The sequence below is a fragment of the Amblyomma maculatum genome, unplaced genomic scaffold (assembly GCF_055883805.1).
Source record: "Amblyomma maculatum isolate TAMU_Amacu unplaced genomic scaffold, ASM5588380v1 scaffold_13, whole genome shotgun sequence".
NCBI classification, from domain to species: Eukaryota; Metazoa; Arthropoda; class Arachnida; order Ixodida; family Ixodidae; genus Amblyomma; species Amblyomma maculatum.
In genome coordinates, this window is record NW_028146738.1 from 33,504,043 (window position 1) to 33,520,592 (window position 16,550).

Below are 16,550 nucleotides of genomic sequence, written 5' to 3' on the forward strand. Positions count from 1 at the left end.
TTCACCAAAATGTTTGTCCTTCTTTCATCTTTACTATCCTTCTCTTGAATGTTTTAGTGCAGTAGCTTTAAAGGCTGTCACGAAATCGGCGCCCATTTTCATCTAGCCGGTACAGCGCTAGGCGTGCGCGGCGTCGCGTGGAGAGCATGGAGAGAAAAGCCCCTTCCCCGCGCGGGAGAGCGCGTAGCTTTGTACGCGCTGCCGTGACCCTCTTTCCCATTGCCCGGGGAGGACGGTGGTTCATCGGCCTGGAATGTGCCAGGCCTTTCGAGAAAGTTCTATGGGACCTGGCCAATGACGACGCGCGGCTCAACGGGAGGAGAAGAGCGCGCTATAACCAGCGAAGCTAAGTGTGTGTGCGCGCTAGCTTTGGCGCATGTTAACAAACAGACGCGGCGCGCCCTATTTAAAGCGACCGCGCCGCTTGTTCAGTCAGTCAGACAGTCAGTCAATCAGTTCGTCAGTGTTTTGCGACGTGCTCGCTTGTGCTTCGGCTGGACTCCCGGGGATCACCCGCTGCTGGCAAACCCACGGACCTGCAAGGGAGCGGCGCTCGTCTCGTATGGCGGCCACATCGTGACTCTTGAGGCGTCGGACTGCAACAGTGCCCGGTGAACAATTTGGTGTTTGTTTATGTAACTCTCTCGTGTTTGATCTGTTGTAAAGCCTGTGTTATTGAATCATTCTGTAGTTGCATGCTTAGCGGTTGTATTCTGTGAACCTCTCGTCTGTTGTATTTCACGTGATCTTGTGTGTTCCTTTGTATCGTCTCTTGCTGTGCATAAATTGTGTTTTGTTTGTTACTTCTGACTACGATCCTTACTCTGGTTTGAACCGGCGACCGCTGGGCACCAAACGACCACCCCCTTCTGTCACTACAAGGTAGTTTAACTCCGGCTGAGCTTGCCACGCAGGTCGAGGGCATCTCCTTTGCGACCGGAACAGCTACCCCCACTCACTCTAAGGGTGTCTGGGAGTGTGCGCACCGTTGAGGGCGCATCGTTAATAATACCTCCCTAACTATTAACGGGTGACAATTATTCTGGCGTCCGCGACAGGACGTTTGGTGCACTCAAGCTCAGAGGACGGAGAACGAGTTGGAAGAGTTTACGAAGAGGTCGTAAACAGTGTAACAGCAGAGCGATAGCGTGAGGTACCGCGCTGAAGCGGTTGTGTAAGGTCCATTGATAGTGCTATGTGTTAGCATTAGGCAGTTCAGATTGAAGATGAATCTCAAGGAGATTATTGCATTGGGCTTAGAGAAAGGTGTAAAAGGAGCTGAACTGCGGGAATGGGTGGACCGAAAAGAAAGAGAGGTTCGAGAGGAGGCTGAGAAAGAAAGAGAGAGGCAAAGAGAAGAACGAGAGAAAGAATGGCTCAGGAAGCAAGCAGAGGCAAAGAGACAAGAAGAAGAAAGAGAAAAAGAATGGCTCAGGAAGGAAGCAGAGGCAAAGAGACAAGAAGAAGAAAGAGAAAAAGAATGGCTCAGGAAGAGAGCCGAAAGAGAAAAAGAATGGCTCAGGAAGCAGGCAGAAAAAGAAAAAGAATTCTTAAAAGAGAGAGATATCCTTCTCAAAAAGCTGGCTGAAGTTCGGCGTTTGAAAGGTATTACCGAGCCTCCGGAGGTTACCTTTCCTTATATTAGAAAGTACAGTGAACCAAGCGATACATTGACAGCCACAGGTACTGTAGAAACTGGCTCCAGCAGCCAGAATGAGGTTGTGGACCAGCGTGTTCCTGCAACAGAAACTTCAGATGACCGAACTGAAGTTCAGAATTCTCAGAAAAAAGAGATTGTGCCCTCCGAGACGACAGGTTGCAGAGAAGCTGCAACGGCAGATGTCGAGCCAGAAACCTCGGTGTTTTCAAAGCCTGAAGATGAAGAAGGGCAGGATTGTAGCTCCTCATTAAATGACACCATGGCTGAGTGCATGAGTGACCGGGATGAGGAGATTTCAAATTGCAGTGAGCACGAAAGCTGGGATAAAGGTGACAGTACAGATCCTAATCTTGAGGATTCAGGAAGGGAAGAAAGCGAAGACTGTACTGCAATGAAAGGATTCAAGAAACATTTCAAGGAAACTTTTAAGGAACGGGGTGTAACTGAAAGTGAGGAGAATGAGCCTCCAGTTGCAACTGAGCTCTGCTTCAAGAATGTACGACTGAAGATCGTAAAGAAAAGAAAGAAAATTGGGATTGAGGGAGAACAAAGTTCTCAAAAGGACGTTCCTTTCAGACAACCATGTTCTGATTATGCGGGTAAAACTGGATCAAACGTTCCTCGGCCGAAGGTGCGAATAAAAGTGGAAACAAAAAGAAACGAATCCAAACCTGCCAAGTCAGACAAAGTCGACAGGGAAATGTCCTATAGAAAAGGAAGGAAGAAGCGGCCGAACGCCTGGACGTGCAAGCGCATGCGGAGCCGCCCAGACCGAGAAAGAATGAGACGGCCTGCTCGAAGCGCTGCTAGGCAAGGTAGCGTTAGATCTGGCCTAACTTCCGATCGGGAAGCAGAACTCAGGAGTAAAGACCGGAGCGAGAATAACTCGCAATGGAAAAGGCTCTATAGTAAACGGAAAAAGAGCCGAACTCGCGGGAGGAAGAAACGGCAGTGTCTAGTAAAAAGGAGAATTCGCTTTCCTGAAAGTTGGAGAGGAACTGATACGTTCCAAGAAGGTGCATCCCGAGTGTGGAAATATAGGCGAAAGCATGGCTTAGGTTTGGGTGCTTCACATTTGAATATTTGTGTGTTTCTATGTTACTGATCCTTGGCATGTATCCAACAACAGTATGTTGCTAGGTTTGTGAATTTCATGGCATTGATGTGTGAATTTTGTAAGGTGTTATTACAGTTTGTGAAATTTGTGCAATGTGTGTGATATGGTCATTTGCCCCATATATTTGTGAGCGCATGCATGTGCGCGCGATGTTCGTGGTTGTTGTGAATATTGTGGGACAATATTCTTTAAGGGAGGGGCAGTGTCACGAAATCGGCGCCCATTTTCATCAAGCCGGTACAGCGCTAGGCGTGCGCGGCGTCGCGTGGAGAGCATGGAGAGAAAAGCCCCTTCCCCGCGCGGGAGAGCGCGTAGCTTTGTACGCGCTGCCGTGACCCTCTTTCCCATTGCCCGGGGAGGACGGTGGTTCATCGGCCTGGAATGTGCCAGGCCTTTCGAGAAAGTTCTATGGGACCTGGCCAATGACGACGCGCGGCTCAACGGGAGGAGAAGAGCGCGCTATAACCAGCGAAGCTAAGTGTGTGTGCGCGCTAGCTTTGGCGCATGTTAACAAACAGATGCGGCGCGCCCTATTTAAAGCGACCGCGCCGCTTGTTCAGTCAGTCAGACAGTCAGTCAATCAGTTCGTCAGTGTTTTGCGACGTGCTCGCTTGTGCTTCGGCTGGACTCCCGGGGATCACCCGCTGCTGGCAAACCCACGGACCTGCAAGGGAGCGGCGCTCGTCTCGTATGGCGGCCACATCGTGACTCTTGAGGCGTCGGACTGCAACAGTGCCCGGTGAACAATTTGGTGTTTGTTTATGTAACTCTCTCGTGTTTGATCTGTTGTAAAGCCTGTGTTATTGAATCATTCTGTAGTTGCATGCTTAGCGGTTGTATTCTGTGAACCTCTCGTCTGTTGTATTTCACGTGATCTTGTGTGTTCCTTTGTATCGTCTCTTGCTGTGCATAAATTGTGTTTTGTTTGTTACTTCTGACTACGATCCTTACTCTGGTTTGAACCGGCGACCGCTGGGCACCAAACGACCACCCCCTTCTGTCACTACAAGGTAGTTTAACTCCGGCTGAGCTTGCCACGCAGGTCGAGGGCATCTCCTTTGCGACCGGAACAGCTACCCCCACTCACTCTAAGGGTGTCTGGGAGTGTGCGCACCGTTGAGGGCGCATCGTTAATAATACCTCCCTAACTATTAACGGGTGACAAAGGCCAACTCGGGAGGTTTTTAAACGTTCCCATATTGAGTAAAATTTATGGTAGGGTTTTCTCTCCATCTTGACGCAATGTGCGGTGTTTGAGCACTTTGTGATAACTAATTCGCATGCAACTCAATTTTAAGATATGCGGTTTTCGTGCCCTCAGTTCAGATGATTTCTGTTGGTATTTCACCCCCCCCCCCCCCCCCCTATTGCGTTTACGACGTCACAAACCTTGTCCCCGCGTTTCTTCGGGCAAATAAAACTGCGTTTACTGGTTCCCAAATATTATACCCGCCGTTACTGCCCGCTTCCCTCGTGATCATGAAACTTTGTCGCCGGTATTAGGCTATCCCAGGCATTTCATGCACTGTGTCACAATTTCAAGACTTTATTTGTACAATCCAACAGGCGTGCGAGTTTTGTTTCTCCCATACCGTATGTGGCGTCACTTTTCCGTCAACTGGAACTCCACTTCTCTCCATGAAACCAGCTTCGTTTTGGTGTTCTTCAATTTCAAAAAGGGTTCTGCTTGGAATTACGAAAAACGTTTTTTTTTTGTCGATGTGAGGACACTCGGAGAATTGTAATCCAATCAATTACTCAAAATGGCAAAAAAAAACATCGGAGTTCAATTTAAAAACCTGGCGACGGCATTGTAAAAAAACGAAGAAACATGCATGGCTCTGGCAGGTGGTAGTACGCGGCTGGCGTGGCTGGGTACCGAAGGTCATAGGGTTGTACGGCGTCACGTGACCACATGGCGTGGCCGCTTTGGCAGTAGCTGCGAGCTTAGACTTTTTTACGGATCTGAGAGTGAGATCAGAATCGGCCATGCGCGATTCCTCGACCACGCAGGCACGTTCGTGCTGCGTACTTAAGCATCGCTTTATATTTATGTGTGATGGCCTTTCGCATACGACTGTACTCTAAAAAGCATGTTCAACATATTAGAGGAAATAATTAATGGATTATTAATTAGGCGGGTAGCTAATTTCATACGTACAAGAACAGAGATACACAAGGACAGTTGGTAAAAGGGAGCCAAACGGTGTCGCGTACCACCCTTAAAGGCGGAGATTGAGTGGCCGCTAAAATTTTCATTTTACTTTTTTTTTAACCATTGGAGCGCCAAATTTTAAGTTACTGTTTTTTTTAATTAGTTTTGCGTACTTTAAAGCTGTTAAAATAAAGTAGTATGGGTCAGCACGCTTCATTTTTAATGCTCAATAATAAATCCGACCATACCAGAATAAGTGCTTCGGCAGTCGGGGGTATGGATCTAGACTGAATACCGCACAGCACTGCATTGCAGTGGTTGAAAGGCCAAAAAGGCACCGTTCGATGGCTAAAGCAGTCGTAGCCTATTAAGAAGTGGCTTGGATACGAAAATAAAAATAAATAAAAAAGAAACTACAATACTACTTTCATGCCAGATCAAACCACAAGCCTCTCTTTATGCATCCTATTACGACAACGATTACACCACTAAATCTAAGCCTAAAGAAGGATTGAGGAGGTAAAAACATGGTTTCAGCTCTTAAACATTTCTTTTGCATTGTAAAATTAGCAAAAGTGGCCAAAGTTTGCCGCTGACTGTAGAATACTTCCTCCTCTCCAAATTGCTGGGCAGATACTCTGAATCTTTCAGTGCAGTGGTTTGGTTGCTAAAGTCTGCGGTCGATTTCATATGGCCGAACCCAAAACCTGTAGTTGGTTCTGCCGGTTCCTTTCTGTTCGCGTAGAAATTTCTTCATAGTCATTAAGTTACGGCACCACCCTTTCTTGCGTGACGCGTCGCATACCTTTGAAATTCGCTTGTGAAGTAGCGACGCAAATATTAAAATTACAACTAAATATATTGCTCAAACATACTTCTGCAGTGTAGGAGCATGGGCACCTCTATAGGGTGACTTCGAGGAATAAAAACTGAAAGCTACACTGCAATGTAGACGCAATTTATCCTTTTTTCCTCATAGAGAGAAAAACAGCTTCACCCTCGCTTTCTTAAAACTATACTGCGTTCAATATGAGCTTTTGGCTGCAATTCGGAAATGCACCAAGGAAGCGCACGTTGATTGCGACCGCGATGACTCTGCAGAAGCTCTACCTGTTAAAAAAACTTTGCCCTTGCAATGCGTGGCCTAATGCACTTTTTTTTTTAACCCCGAAGATACAGGCTCGTTTATGCTAAGAACTTAATGTTTCATATCCATGATGTTTTATACAGCAGCATATTTTTCTCCCGATTGGAAAATACTGTCATTGACATTTCGCACGCATGTGACGGCCCGGCGTACTTTTGAGGCTCGCGCTCGCTGGTAGGTTGTAATAAATACAGCGCCATGTAGTAATTATACAACGCACGCACACACAAGCGCACGCGCACACACACGCGCACACACACGCGCGCACGCACACACACACACACACACACACACACACACACACACACACACACACACACACACACACACACACACACACACACACACACACACACACACACACACACACACACACACACACACACACACACACACACACACACACACAGAGCGAGAGGCCGATTTTCTCAGTATTCCGTGCTAAAAACATATCGCACGGGGCGAACATGTTATTTCGGTCGTGTTCTTGTCTATTTAGTGTGATAGCCCTTTTTGGAGTCGCAGGTTGCTTCGCCGTACCGGCGCGCATGCCGTTCGTGTTATGACCGATAATTGCGCACAGCAGCGAGATTTTAACCATCGACTCAGAGAGAACCATGCCGAGTGCGCTTACCACCGTAAAGCCGATGTGTACCAGATAAACACTGCCCGTGAAACACTGGAGATACGTTGAAGAAATCAGTGGTTGCCTGCAGCCGCAGATGAACATCCCGCAATGGCGCTTCCAGATGGCATATGGCAAGTGATCGACGCCGCCAACGTTTCGTCCCATTGGGGCCCTGTTCTACTCTAAATAGATAAGCTCGAACACCAACTCAATTAACTTGCAAGAACGCACAAACTGTTGGTTGAGAAGTGCTTTGTCCATCGTCGCAACCTCTAGCACAGCGTGCATAACTTGTTGTCGCTAGGGTTGCCTTCCAGAATTCGTCTATCATTTTTCATCCGTTGGCACCGCACTGCCAATATTTTTCAGGGCTGTAAAGAAGGTATTATATGGTTGAAAAGCTGAAGGGGCCGCGATATGTACCGCGTACTGACAGCGTCTCATCATCTCCGTGAAACGTCGCAGGTCACGCTGGTCGATATATAAAAAGAGCGACGTAGGTGGCCGAGGGCACTTTCGCTCACTGTGAAAGAAAAAAAAAATAAAAGACGTGGACTTATGACGAGAGCCCAATGTTTGAAAGTGGCTATCATCACTTAACAGCCTTCTTATAAAAGACACTATAAAATGTCTATGATCACTTTATGCGATGTCTTTAGACAATATGATCATAGAAGCTATCGACCATCAAAAGAAAGTCTTTAGAACACATATGATCTATGTATGATCTCCCTTCCGACAATTGGCCACCGTGATTGAATAGAATGTACTTACATAGAACGTATTTATACCTCCTATGATTAGCCTATTGATAGCGTATATGGACACTGTAACGACTGTGTTCCGATAATTGGCCACCGTTATTTTAAAGAATCATGTTCATACAAAGTATCAATATCTTGTGTTATGCTAACTATATTTCAAGTGTCCAATAATAATGTGTATTTTACTCACTGTTCACATGCGTGTAATATTTCGTGAAAAGTGAGAGTAGTGAAAGAAACAGATGCAAATTCATACCTTCATTTATTGCACAAACCCTTGACACAGAAATACTTGGTTTCCGATGGCAACGACACTGTGTGTTTGATGTAGCGGCCATATCAAATTTATCATGGTGTCACCTAGAAAAGAAATATACATGCTCAAAATTTCTCTGCCAATTTCACACGCTTTGTGCTATCATCACACACATCTCTCTTCACTCAGATGCCTCTTTTTCCTCAAAATATGCTAACAGGTTTCCAACCACTTTCTGTACAAACTATACTGCAAAACACCCTCAGGAGATAGAGACTATTGCTGTGTTTAGTTGTATTCCTTTTGATCCTCTATATCATTCGACATTAGTTTATCACAATAGGGGCCCAGGAAACAAAGGAGTGAAATTTACACGCCGGTATGCTTGGTCATCAGATAAACTCTCTCCTCTGCCATTTGCTACATCAAGCAAATACACATGTTGAACAAAACTTGAAGTTGGGCTAGATGGTGCATTGTAACTTGACTGAAGATAAAGCGCACGGGAAGACACACACGAGAAGACACAGGACACGCGCTAACTCACATCTGGTTTATTTGCAGCAATAACAGCAAATATATGCTGAAAAGGGGTCATGCGCAGTACATAACAATCACATAAAGACAGAGAAAAAATATAAGGAATATTACAAAACATGATCAAGGAATATCACAAAACCCGATCAAGAACACTGATCTCTGCCTTCCAGAGCCGCACTGACGTATCGCTGACACACCTATCTCCCCTTTTCCCGATATGGAATGCCTCCAAAAGCTCACGCGCTGTCTTATCACGGCCTCTGCCCAGAATCTTAATGTCAGCCAGTCGCGGCTCGCAAGCAGTGCAGTTCGCTCAATGCGCTGCCAAATTTGTCCCTCCACTCCTTAAAGCCTGCAAATGATCCCCTGCTCGATCATTAATACAGCGCCCGGTCTGGCCAATGTAGGCCTTCCCACAGGTCAGCGGGATCTCATATACGACCCCCATGCAGCAGTCGACAAACCGCTTAGAATGTTTTTTCTCACAACCGCTCGATTTTCCTACACGCGAAATGCGTGAGCAAAGCTCCGCCATCTTCTTCGGAGCGGAGAACACCACCGGCACACCATGCCTGTTCGCCACTTTCTTCACGTGGTGCGCAACCTTATGCATATACGGTACCACAACAGGTTTGGCCGTATTTCTCACCGGAGCAGTTTTCTTCCCAAACATGGCTCGCTTGGTGTTGGGAAGGAAACTGCTCCGGTGAGAAATACGGCCAGGCCTGTTGTGGTACCGTATATGCATAAGGTTGCGCACCACGTGAAGAAAGTGGCGAACAGACATGGCATGCCGGTGGTGTTCTCCGCTCCGAAGAAGATGGCGGAGCTTTGCTCACGCATTTCGTGTGTTGGAAAACTGAGCGGTTGTGAGAAAAAACATTCTAAGCGGTTTGTCGACTGCTGCATGGGGGTCGTATATGAGATCCCGCTGACCTGTGGGAAGGCCTACATTGGCCAGACCGGGTGCTGTATTAATGATCGAGCAGGGGATCATTTGCGGGCTTTAAGGAGTGGAGGGACAAATTTGGCAACGCATTGCGCGAACTGCACTGCGTGCGAGCCGCGACTGGCTGACATTAAGATTCTGGGCAGAGGCCGTGATAAGACAGCGCGTGAGCTTTTGGAGGCATTCCATATCGGGAAAAGGGGAGATAAGTGTGTCAGCGATACGTCGGTGCGGCTCTGGAAGGCAGAGATCAGTTTTCTTGATCGGGTTTTGTGATATTCCTTGATCATGTTTTGTAATATTCCTTATAGTTTTTCTCTGTCTTTATGTGATTGTTATGTACTGTGCAAATAAACCAGATGTGAGTTAGCGCGTGTCCTGTGTCTTCTTCTCTTGTGTGTGTCTTCCCGTGCACTTTATCTTCAGTCAAGTCACACATGTTGAGCGGCAACATATCAGTATGTATACATACATTTTGGTGCATGCTACCACCAAGTGATGCCACTATGCCTGTTTGCTCTCATTTTTCCTGAGTGATGCCTATGTTAGCCATAGCAGATAACACACACACCTAAGTAATTACTAAAGGAGACCAGCTACACCAAGCACCTAGGTGAATACAAGAGCAATAATAGGGAATGATGAAGTATATTATAGTTACCCTACCATATGCAGTCACACATACTTTTTGCTACATATGCAGGTAACAAGTCTCAATAGTGTATTCCCAGACAGTAAGAAAATAAGAAAGTGCCACTCATGCCCATCTTTTCCTTTCAAGAGCTTGTCACCAAGGTAAAATCTTTATCACATATGAAAGCAAAATTTAGAATACCTTTCTTTTATAAGAAGTCCACATGGATGCTGAAGAAACTACGCTGCTATATCCCACTGCTACTTGTCACGGAAGTCAGGTTGCCTTGTTACTTGTCGGCACAGACCACGGCAACAGGGTGTCTCCAGATATGGTCGAATGAAGCAACAAGAGGACTGCATATACATATGAGAACACTAGTCAGAACAGCACGAAGGAAGATTTTTTGAATAATAAAGGAAAAGTCAAATGCACAAGTAAAAGAAACATAGGAGGAGTATTTCATATGGTTGCTGAGTGACAGTATGAAAAGCCCAGAATTGGAAACGCAATGCTCCACTGAGGAAAATTACATAATCATAAAATACATAAATACATAATAATCTAGGTAATCTCGGGAATAGTGGCAAGTCTTATGTAGGCACTATCTTTTGGAGATACGTGGAAAGACAAGTCAGATGGGATGGTAAAAAATGACTGGTTTGGTTTATGTGGTTTAACATCCCAAAGCAACCCAGGCTATGAGAGATGCTGTAGGGGAGGACTTCAGAGCGTTCGACGAGCTGGGGCTCTTTAACATGCACTGACATCGCACAGGACATGAATGCCTTTTTCCTTCAATTTTGGGCTTACTGCTGAACTGGTCGTACTCAAAATAGGTTGGCGCTACTTTTATTTAAATTTAGACAAGGTCCTTTTGAGGATACAAGACTTGCATGTGTCCCAGACACATTCAGGGAGACATGCTAGCCCTGTACAAAGGCTTAAAACGTGGAGAGCTTGTCTCATTAAAACCCACCCGGCCCCGCATTATCACCTTTTAGTACCTAGTATTGCCTGCTTTGGCTCGTCAATAGTAGGCTACCGACAATAGGAGCTAAATTATTTCATCCTTAAAAAATCATGCAGCTTACTGCTGGAATATGCAGTCACACATAATTTTTGCTACATATGCAGTTAACAAGTCGTAATAGTGTATTCCTGAGAGTAAGAAATCAAGAAAGTGCCATTCATGTCCATCCTTTCCTTCAAGAGCTTGTCACCAAAGTAAAATCTTGATCACATATGAAAGTCAAATATAGAAGAAATACCTCTCTTTTATAAGAAATCCACATGGATGCTGAAGAAACCATGCAGCTACGTCCCACTGCTACTTGTCCCGGAAGTCAGGTTGCCTAGTTTTTACTTGTCGGCACAGACCACGGCAACAGGGAGTCTCCAGATATGGCTCAATGAAGCATCAAGAGGACTGCATATGCATACGAGAACACTAGTCAGAACAGCAGGAAGAAAGTTATTTTGAATAATAAAAAAAGGAAAAGTCAAATGCACAAGTAACAGAAACAAGGAATACTTCATATGTTGCTAAGTAACAGCATAAAAACAGCACAGAATTAGAAATACAATGCTCCACAGAGGCAAATTACAGTAAAATGCTTGTGCACAAAATTCTCTTCTAGATTGGAAGATTCAGGGATATATGCAAGGGGTTACGTGTATCTATTGTGCATGCATACGGTACTATAGGAATACATTACTGTCTGGGAAGTCAACCTCCACACCACCAGGTATCAAACTATTTCAGAAGTTTCTGAAAGATTTCTATGCAATAACCGGAAGATCTTTCACGATCAAACACAGTTGCAAACAACACTAAAATCTAATGAGCCCATGTATGTTTCTCTTAAAAATGTGCGGACGAAGGAAATGTAGTTGCTGCTCCTTTTATTTATTTACTTGTAACTAATACTGCATCATTTCCAGCTATAGCATGCGTGAACACAATGCAAACAAACAATAGAGGTGAGCAAGCTTATCTAAAGATTTAGAATGACTTTTTGTAATAAAATGAACACAAATCATTTAACTAGCCATGTACAGGAGACAGTGCATGTAGTAAAGCAGAGCTGCACAGATTTAAGAGCCTTAAAAGCTCTAGCAAAACACCCTTCTTGTCAATGTTGCCTTTTCACAAACACTACAGGCTGGCCGAGAGCTAGTTTTGATACAATACCTCTAATTATCGCATTCAAACTGATCACTTTTTCAAATACATTGATAAACACAGGTAAACATGGCTGAGCTTTCAAAACATCATCTGTTGGACAAAACCCTCATTATACTCTTGGATAGGTCTGATAATAAAGATCAGCATGGTGAACAGCCATTCAGCGCTTCCATGCAAGCTTAATAGCCTTATCATATCTTACAGAACACTGTTGTAATTTTCAACACCTGAGAACCAAATTCCATGGGGGTTTAAAAGGACATCTTTGAGCAAAGTTCACTGTAGGATATTGCCCCCAAAAAACCCAATCACAACAATCTATAAACACAAGTTCGACAGCCTCCGACTTTCTGCACAAAACGCAGTTCACATCCCATGGCAGAAAGATCTCTCTCTGCCATCTGTGTTTATCCAGGCAGAACCCAAACATGCAATTTAAAAAAGATTTTTAGCAGGCTGTAAAGGCATTCGTTTAACATGTTAGGATGCATTATTATTTGATAAACACAAAAGGGCCGCCACACTGATACTTCCCTTCGTCTTGCAGCCCACCCCTTCTGTAACAAGCCCCCTCATGTTTGCAGAACTCAAAAACACACAAAACAATTAAACAAAAAATGTTCTCCAACAGATAAATATCAACATATTACTTTTGTTATTTCTAGTAACTATTTGGCTCTAGGGTTAACGATGCATTTATTTAGGTTGTGAATAAAATGAGTTCGGAAGTTAATTGCAAATCTTGGTGACGAGCAAGAAAGTAAATATTTGTGTATATGTTGCTTTGAGCAAAGTAAATGTTCTCATTTAGTCACAGAAAAACAGAATACCACTTGAACGAACGTCACTTCGACGATGTATTCAGTTGTACGAACTTTATTAAATCCCCCCACTGAAGCTCTATTGAACACTATGCAAACACACTTCATTTTAACAAACTTCAGTTATTGCTCATTTCAGTTCAACGAACATTTTCTGCGGTGCTATCCTGTGTCTTCAAAGTCATACTGAGCACTTAAAAAAGCACAGTCCGCACTCTTTGTAGCATATTTTTATGTTAGGAACCACTCTTCATTATCGCGTGAAGAGAAGTGGCCGTTACTTAGCTTTAAAGTGAATTGGCTGTCTAAACTAGCTTGTGACCAGATGAATCCATTGCTGTCTGCACGCTTAATTAGCTGTACAGTCATAGCCAGTCAAAGCCAGATCTTCAGCCCTACTAGGCCCTTTAGCTCCAAGAATTGCGAATGTGTGCATTTTGGTTAACCATGATCTGCTTGGAGAAAATGAGCCTTTTTCTCCTCAGCAGGCCGTTGTGATAGGCAAGATTCTCAGGAGCTTGCACAGTAATCGAGTTCAAAACCACTGTAGTCCTTTCAAAAGTGCTGCAAAAGGTTACGCATTCTTCACTTGCAAATCAGCGCAATGACAAATAAATGGGCCCAGATAAGATTTGAACAACCTAAAAATCCGTGACAGATTTTCTCTTCTTGGGCTCCAAGATTACCTCGGAAGGAGACTGCAGCCATGAAATTAGGAGACGCCTGCTTCTGGGAAAGAAAGCAATGGTTAGCCTTGACCGCCTAGTAAACAGCAGAGACATTAGACTGCCAACCAAGATCCGTATAACTCGTGCTATGATCTTTCCAGTTGTGATGTATGGATGCGAGAGTTGGACTGTGAAAAAGGCTGACCGCCGAAGAATTGACGCGTTTGAATTGTGGTGCTGGCGAAGACTCTTGAGAGTTTCTTGGACTGCCAGAAGATCAAATCAGTCGATATTGTCGACCATAAACCCTGACTGCTCATTGGAGGGTCACATTCTAAAGTTAAAGCTCGGCTACTTTGGTCATCTGATGAGAAGAGAGGAGTCGCTGGAGAAAGATTTGATGTTCGGAAAGGTTGAGGGTCGCCGTAGAAGGGGTAGGCAGCGAACGCGATGGTTAGATGGCATCCTCGAGGCACTGCAGATGAAGTTATGTGATATTAGGAAGATAGTGAGAGACCGGAAAGCGTGGCGTGACATGGTCCATAGGGTCACGAAGAGTCGGACACAACTGAACTGAATATTTCTTGAAGCTAATGGAAACAATCTTCCACGCATTTATTTCAGTCCAATAAACTTTCATTTCAACAAACTTTTTCCTAAGGTCCCTTGAACTTTGTTCAAGTGAAGCATCACTGTATGTGTACATATGCTGAGGCAGTCTAAATAAACAGTAACTGAATGTCAGCATGAACATGCACACATATGCACAGTGCAGTCAGCTATATTATGAAACTATGTCAATGAGCTATTAAAACACAGGTTTACTCAATTTTGCCTCAACTAGAAATAGTAGGTACTACTGCAATAAAACAGCTAAGTATATCTCCTGTTTTAAAGCTCTGAAGAGGCCACGAAAAATTTTCTTTAGTGCAGACTATGAGCAAGATTCACCAACACATCAGTCTTGCGCTAAATACACAGCAAGAATCATATAACAATACCGAGCTGGTTTCAAGCTTTGCTTTAATGAAGCCTGTTACACATCCGCCCTTTATACTCTCAAAAGAAAACAATAAATGCAAGAAAGCATGAACCAGTAAAAATTTTACAGTTATAAAGCAAACACATGAATGCAAAAAACATCAGCATGTGATACCTACCATTTTAATGTCTCCTTTACAGGAAGGATGCTTTAAGGCAGGGCATCCGTGGCTGATAGAATAAACTGCCTCAACAGATTCATGACGCTGTCTGCTTCATATTCAGGCAGCACTCCCTCGATGGCAGATGAAATCTGCTGCAAAAGCAGTTTGACAATACAATTGTATCAGCTGGACTGCAAGCATTATTGCCAAACAAGCCGTAAACGCAGTAAAAGAAAGACTTCATTAAATCCATGCTTCGCAAATCCATAACATACCATTACTTTCCCTATACTACTAAAGAAAAGCTATCTCAGAAAATGAGTTCCTAGCAGCTCTAGGTCACATGCCATAAGTTACCAAAAAACTCGATCCTATCATCTGTTTCAATTCTGACCCTTGTCAGCAATGTCAAACATTAATAAACGAAGAACTTCCATAGTTGAAATTCACTTTTCAAGATATGCTGTTTCTCTGTGAAGCTTAAAGGTTCTTAGAAATTAAACAAAACAGAAGACTAAGTTTGAAAGCTCTAACCACTTACTTCACAGCCAATTGTTAGTTTGACCCACATAACTTGCCACGCCTCCGTAAAAAAAAAAAAAAACCGTTGGGACTTAAATAAACAATACGTACTGACCTACTGAGGATACAAATATAACTATTACTGTGTTGGAGTCTGAGAATTGTTAGGAATAAAACGATATATCAACCCTCCCCCCCCCCCCCCCCAATCTGTGCCTACTCGAAAGGAAAGCTTAAAATACAGTATAATTTTACGCGCAAAAGTCGTTGCTTATGGACTATTCCTATCAACCTCGAATTACCGGCTCTATGTGCAAATAGCTCAGCAAAGAAACCCTATAAATAAAAAGATAGGTAGCGAGCGATCGCACACATCTGATGGAAGATAAAAATAGCGTCTACATCGCTTTCACGCAGTACAAGGCCTCTCTCAATATTTGAAGCTGACAGTTATGGCTGCGAGGCAAAGCGGTTGTTTACGTTTGAATATTTGGTAATAACTCCGCAAAAACAAACGCCTTAACTATCTGAACTTTGTTGCAAAATGATCGGAAAGAGGCCGCGGACCATCGAGGATCACTTTTTAGAACTTAACTAGGTGCTAAAAAGGCTAAACGATGAAAAATCTTCCTAGCAAATTGGTCGTGCTGTGTGCAGCAAATTAAAAAATGGGTAAACGCGTGTAAGTTAAAAACTGCTCAGTTCAGAAACATAAACTTTTCCGTGAGTATGCGCAAAGGGTTTATAAAAATGGAATGAAAACGTTTGGCAACTTACATTGAAGATTTCTGGCAGAAAGAAGTATTTTTTTCCGTGCTCGACGTCGCCAAACACCGCTTCCCCGAGAAGTTTTTTTTGCAGGTCGTCTGGGTCTTCGGTGCGCGATCACGTGACACAATCACGTGATTTTTGCAGGAATTCTGAGAGCAATCACGTGACACATGGGTGCCGTAGCCAAGCCGTAGTCTCGGCGTCCGCTCACGCGTGTTACGCGTGTATCGTGGAGTTCGCTTTTTTTTTTTGTTTGTTCTTTTTAGTCGCGCTGCCGCGCCAAGGTCGCCGCGCTGCTCAGACGAAAGGCGGGAAGCGTGGAATGCCGAGCGAGCGCCGGTTCTGTGCGTTCGCAATCTTTTGCTTTCGTTCTTTTTCTTCCGGTGGTTTTGTGGGGTGGCTGGTATTCGAGGCGACGCAGAGACTCGGAGTGGCGAGCCCGCTTCTTCACAGCGCGCTGCATGGATCGTGTGTTTGCTTTCCTCATTGTAATGAAAACGAGTTCTGACCGTATGCGGGGCCACACATATTGAGTACCTGCGCATAAGTTATTTGCACACACGCCCGCTCACACACATGCAGATT

The 16,550-nt window shown here is 44.4% G+C and overlaps 1 long non-coding RNA gene across 1 annotated transcript; it reads right to left on the minus strand.

The window, feature by feature from the left end:
* Positions 1–7,714: 7,714 nt before the first annotated feature.
* On the minus strand, positions 7,715–16,101 carry LOC146172534 (uncharacterized). Its single transcript, XR_014702431.1, has 5 exons — positions 15,972–16,101; positions 14,688–14,824; positions 11,122–11,279; positions 10,052–10,206; positions 7,715–7,831 (listed from the first exon to the last, which is right to left on the minus strand). It is a non-coding gene; the product is annotated as an uncharacterized LOC146172534 (long non-coding RNA).
* Between the last annotated feature and the right edge of the window lie 449 nt (positions 16,102–16,550).